The 6,238-nt window shown below is 43.2% G+C and overlaps 1 long non-coding RNA gene across 1 annotated transcript; it reads left to right on the top strand.

Annotated features, from left to right (window-relative positions):
- Positions 1-125: 125 nt before the first annotated feature.
- Positions 126-1,370, top strand: LOC115296873. The gene is made up of 2 exons (XR_003911111.1): positions 126-177; positions 604-1,370. It is a non-coding gene; the product is annotated as an uncharacterized LOC115296873 (long non-coding RNA).
- The last annotated feature ends 4,868 nt before the right edge of the window (positions 1,371-6,238 follow it).

Here is a 6,238-nt window from a genome sequence, read left to right as displayed (position 1 = left end):
CCTTAACCCCGGGCTGCGCGCTGCCGGGGCTCGGCGGCCCCCCGGGGACCCGGCGCGTGGCCCTAGACCCGCTCGGGAGCTGGGGGGAGGGGTGGGGAGGGGGGCGGGGGGGCGACTCTGGCCGGAGGGGACGCTTCTTCCAGGTTTGGGAAAGGGGCGGGGAGCCGAAGCGATGAGGTAATTTTAGTGGTGACCGGTCGGTCTTCGCGCGCCTCCCCGGGTCCCTGCATCTAGTTGGTGGGGACAGAGCGACAGGAGGGGTGCTACTCAGGGCGCCCTGGAGGACTCTCCGAGGGGTGTCGAGCTTCAGTTCCGAGCCGGCGAATTACCCCAGGGGGAGGGGGGAGTGGCGAGTCTGATCCCGACGTGCCCTTCGTCCCGGGAGCGCCGAGAATGGTCTAAAGAGGGCTAACTCGGATCGCCGTGCACGTTAGCCCTCCAAACTGGTTTCATTCCGGAACCAGGACCACCGGGCGGCGGAGATTGCCTCTGCCGGCAACTCAGGAAAGTTTGAAGGGTCCCCTCCCCCGCATGTGCACCGTCACCTTCTCTGCTAGTGAAAGCGGGTGCCCTCCCTGCCCCCTCCCTTTTCGTTTTCTGCAGGTCTGCAAAGCTGCCTTGGGTACGGGAGTACCCAGCGCTCGCCTTGGAAGACGACCCGCGCGCTCCTCTCACAGCTAATTCGGGATCATTAATTTAATCGGAAATGAGGTAACCAGTGCAGAAGATACAGAAAGCAAGCCGAGCATCAAATGGCAGCTCTGGTGAATCCACGCCGAAGAACTTCCTCTGCGCTCAATTTTTAAGCGCGGTTCTCAAGTGTCCACCACCCCGCCCCCTCCGCGTGTGCCACCGCTGGGTGCTGGCACCCTGGGAAGGACATCTTATGTGGAAGGGTGCACCTTGCCAACAGGTGTGGCACCTGGAGGAAGAGAAGGTACATCCACGCTGAAGGGAGCTCAGTGCGGCGTTCTACCTGCCGCAGATAATTCTGGAAGACCAGTAGGTGTCGGGGCAGCATTTGACCTCTTTCAGGTGCTTTGAACCCAGTGTCTAGAAACATGGTCTTTCCACGTAAGTTTCTATCTGAAAGCCACCACTATTGACTGTAAACTGTATCTGAGAAACCTTTGGCTGAGTTTACTCATGACCTAACGGTTAGTCACCAACCGAAGCAGGATACAGAATCACCCAAAGAAATGTGCCTGCTTTGAAACAACTGTATCGTAGAGCCAACGTGCTCCAGAAATAAAAATAAGCCTACTAACAACTAGGAAGGTGTAGAGAGCCCCGGAAATAATTTTTTCTCACATTTTGAAATACCATGCACATATACGTGGCTATTTAAATAAAACTGCTGTTCACTCTTACTCCTTCCTACAACTTTTTTTTTTTTCCATTTAAAAAGCAATGCTTGTTACAGTTGAAACCCCAGGTTGGTCTAAAGTGACTTTGTTGGTCTCATTACAGCCTCTAGTGGACAGTTAAAATCAGTTTCCTGAAAAGGCTCTTCCTGGTGTTTTGTTGTTGACAAGCATTGTCAAGGTGAAGGCTAATAGCTCAGAACGTAACTGGGGATAGCTCCTCCCCCCGCTTGGCAAAGTCGGCTCCTGAAAGGATCAGAAGCAGTTGGTTGGGCACCAAAAAGACGTATGCTTTGTGCTGCAGGTATATTATTATTACTGGCCTGCGAATAAACAGAGAGCTTCTGCTCTTCCTGTTTGAGACAGCTTTCATAAAAACCAACTTCATCTAAAATATTTTTGTAACAGAAAATATCGGTTGCCATGTTTTTTGGCTTAACCGAGATGTTTTTATTCTGACTGCCCAATCCACCTCCACTCTATTTTTAGACATCTTACATTGAGAGAATTTTCAGCCAAAAACAGCTAATATTTTAATTATTGCATTGACACAGGCAGTTAATTTAGGTTATTTTAACAACCTTATACAAATTAAAACACATAATTCAGATTAGAGTTAGGCAATTAATTTAAATGTTCCCTTAAGGAAGCTAAACATGTATATTACCCAACAGTAAAGACAATTAATAAGAAATGTGTCACTTACTTTCTTAGCCGTTAAGATTAAAGCCGTAAACTGCTGTGAAAGTCTCTAAGTATTCCTTCCCGCAAGGTGTCTGGTAAACGGTATCCTCGTGGTACAATTTCATTACCTTTAGTACTGAAATGTTTTCTTTTCAGATGGCCAACTATTAAATGTACAATCGCAAACAACGGGCCCTGATGCTTTAAAAATAAGATTTTTCTCACGGAGATAGAAACTTAGTCAAAGAGCAGGGCTTTCAAGAAGCCAGTAGCAAATACATAGTACTGTGGTCCTATTCATAAATCTGATCTTGTATAAGTCAAACTTCAAAATTAAAGGAAATTGAGAGATAAGGCCTGCTGAGCCTTACTCCTAATCTGCATTCCGTGTTGCTCAAACACCACGAGAAATCATTTTTATCCCCTATATCTACTTCATTGATTTGATAGTGTCTACTTTTGAGGGCTTAACGTGGGCTATCGAGTATATATGATATCCTATAATTATGTATTACATTTTGCTTCTCAAAGTCTAATCTTCAGAGCGATAGCAGCATCTGGGAGCTTTCTGGAAATTCAGAATGAGAGTTCCAGCCCAGACTGACTGAATTACAATCTGCCTTTTAAACAGCAACCCTGAAGATTTAATTTCTAAGCACACTGTACTATGAAGAACACTGTTTGTACTATAGGACTGTGGCTGGGTGCATTTGCCCACAGACGCAGACATAATTCTTCTATTGATTCCTTTTTCATTCCCTCCCCCTTTAATTAACTTGCACTTTTTAATGAAATGTTACTGTATTTAATGCTTTGGTCAAATGGTAACATATTTCATAAAAGCCCTGATTTAACACAAACATCTGCACCATCATTGCCAAGTGGACACTCTAAGGAATGTCCCGGGGTCTCGAATATGAAGGTTTTCTTCACGGCAGCAGAGGGAGCACAAGAGTGCCTAATAAAACAAGCAGAGAAGCCCTCCAAATCGTAAAGGATTTTAAATTGTCGTATACGTTTTCATCAGAAGTAGCCTCTCACATAGTTCAAAACAAAACAAAGCCAAGCAAATGCAGACAGCTTGCCTACCAGGTTATAACAACTACATAATTGAACAGATTGGAAGTTAAGTAGAATACAGATACAGTTATTTTGAGTTTGAGACTTCATTTTTTTAATAAAGTGGACTTCAAAAGTCAAACCTGGAAAAAAATCCCTTGGGTTTTCTCCAGTCAAAAATAAAGATAAACGTAACCATTTCACAATATATGCAGATCAAACAGTCATGTTATATGCCTTCAAGTAACGCAGTGATGAATGTCAATTACTCCTTGGTAAAACTAGGGGGGAAAATAACCCAATACGGAATAAGGTAACTCTAAGAATAACTCCTGTTTATCTTAAAAATGTCTGTTAGCCCAACACCGCATCAGCTAAATCAGTTTCATCTGGAGTCAAATATGTTAGTAAAAAGGATGTGCACTTTTCACCATGTTTTACTTCCACAGTAATGGGGGGGGGAGTTATCCTTAATGTTTTCAGTGACGAGTATTCACATTTCAATTACATCTATATAGCATTTCATACTTCCCACAGCCTTCGGTATTGCATCTTCCAACACTCCTGGGAGGTGGATAAGACCTGAGCAAGCCAAGTCTCAAAACATTTTGGAATCAGGCTGTGTTTCATAGCATTGGGTCATTTAATTGCTCTAATAATCCACTGATGTGTTCAAAAATCAGGGAGACCGTAGACAGTAAAGATCTGGCAGCATTTTTTTTTATAGTTTTAAAGATTTTCCCAAGTTACTAGAGAGTGAATATTTAATAAGTGAGTATTGAAATAAGACACTTATGAACAGAGACTGTCTTAATTCTCTAGCTGCTTTTTATGGATTTATCATTCATTTGCCCAGCAGTGATTTATTGCACAACTACAATAAGTAGGCCCTATATTTAAGAATGTAGAAGAGTAAGAAATCTCTGTCTGCGAGGAATTCCCACCAAAACAAAGCTTATCTTTTGAAACTGTCCGTTTTTACCACGATAAAGCATCAAGTCTGAGAGTCGACTGGTTCACCAGGTCCCCACATCTTTATAGTTATGAGAGTCACAAATAAGAAAATCACATACTATAGTCTGGAAAATTTGGCAGGTGGGAAGGCAGTTGTATAACTCTCTAGCAAAATTTGACTTATACAGCTGATACTAATATTTCAGATTTGTATACACAAAGATATGATGTGCATTTTATCTGAATGTCTTTCCTGTCAAAAACTCACATGAGTAAATGTAAATGGTAAACATGTATTTATTTCTTCCTTTTTAAAAATTGTTACAAAGACTCTCCTCCTACGTTAAAGCAGGATTTGCCAAGTTTCTGCCCGGAGCCATTTACCGCTCTGTAATAAATCCTGGAAAGTTTAACTTTTTAATGGAAACACGGACAGACCTTTGACCATGCTATTATAAGGAGGGTGTGATCCTACATATGTCATTTTAAAATCTGAGCAAATCAGAGTGTACTTGCAAAACAAACACGCCTTCCTGAGAGTACACTCCGAAAAAAAGCTGGGGCCACCGGAAAAGTTAAATAAACTAAAAACAAAAGTGAAAACTGCTCATACAATAGACTCTGAGGTCAGCTCACCACACCCAAACTAAAGTCGCTGGGCACTGAGCGTAGCAGAGACTCTGAAAGGTCCTGCATCATCTTTTCTGACCTTCCACCAGACCGTTGCAGGACTGACTTTTGGGCAACGCAAATGACATCACTGATAGTTAAGAGGGAAATGAAGCCCACTGTATTACACATCTGCCAGCGGCTTGTAACTTAACGGTCCACACACGAGGCAATTTTAAATAAGATTCTGTCTACAATTTGAAATAGAAACACATGCCCTCGTATACGTCTTCCCTCCCAAATCGGAGCCACTATCCAGCGAGGCTATTCAGCGCTTAAATAGTTCAAATCGAGATGTGATGTAAGTATAAAATATACCCTGGATTAAAAAACATAGTATAGGGGCACCTGGGTGGTTCGGTCAGTTAAGCTTTTGGCTTCAGCTCAGGTCATGGTCTCACAGTCTGTGAGTTTGAGCCCCATATAGGGCTCTGTGCTGACAGCTCAGAGCCTGGAGCCTGCTTTGGATTCTGTGTCTCCCTCTCTCTCTGCCCCTCTCCTGCTTATACTCTGTCTCTCTCTCTCTCTCTCTCTCTCAAAAATAAATAAACATTAAATAAATAAATAAACATAGTATATACATGCATATACACACGCATATCATGCTTCCATACACATATATATACCTCAATACTTTTATGTTGATTAAATGTTGGAACAAAAATATTCTTATGTAGTAGATTATATAAAATATAGTGTTATAATTAATTTTATGTTTCTTTTTTCCTTCATAATGTATTACCATAAAGTTTGAAATTACATAGGTGGGGGCGCCTGGGTGGCTCAGTCGGCTAAGCCTCCGACTTCGGCTCAGGTCAGATCTCACGTTTGTGGGTTCGAGCCCCGCGTCAGGCTCTGTGCTGACAGCTACCTCAGAACCTGGAGCCTGCTTCCGGTTCTGTGTCTCCTTCTCTCTCTGCCCCTCCCCCTCTCATGCTGTGTCTCTCCCTGTATCAAAAATAAAATAAAAAAAAATTTAAAAAATGAAATTACATAGGTGGACAGACTGCATATTATATTTCCAAACAGACAGCATGAGTAGAGGTAATAGGGCTGGAGAGGTACAGGAAGTAGGTCTAAGATCCCACAATTGGAGGCTTTAGGATTCTGGCACGACTCTGTAGAAGTGTAGTAGATCAGGGGCACCTGAGTGGCTCAGTTGGTTAGGCGGCCAACTTCAGCTCAGGTCATGATCTCGCAGTTTGTGGGTTCGAGCCCTGTGTTGGGCTCTGTGCTGGCGGCTCAGAGCCTGGAGCCTGCTTCGGATTCTGTGTCTCCCTCTCTCTGCCCCTGTCCCGCTCATGCTCTGTCTCTCTCTCTCAAAAATAAAGGTTCAAAAAAATTTTTTTAAAAAGGAAGTGTAGTAGATCATTATTTTCTCCCTTCCAGAGATGTGCCCCTGGCACCACATGATCTAACACACAGACGGATCTGATTCTCGGGTAAGATGACCCGACAGCAAGGTGTAATCTCACTGGTAGATCTTGTACAGGCCTGCAAAACAAAAA

Source organism: Suricata suricatta, chromosome 7, assembly GCF_006229205.1.
Source record: "Suricata suricatta isolate VVHF042 chromosome 7, meerkat_22Aug2017_6uvM2_HiC, whole genome shotgun sequence".
Lineage (NCBI taxonomy): Eukaryota > Metazoa > Chordata > Mammalia > Carnivora > Herpestidae > Suricata > Suricata suricatta.
The sequence above is the reverse complement of the archived record's forward strand: the minus strand, read 5'-3'. Positions and strand labels throughout refer to the sequence as shown.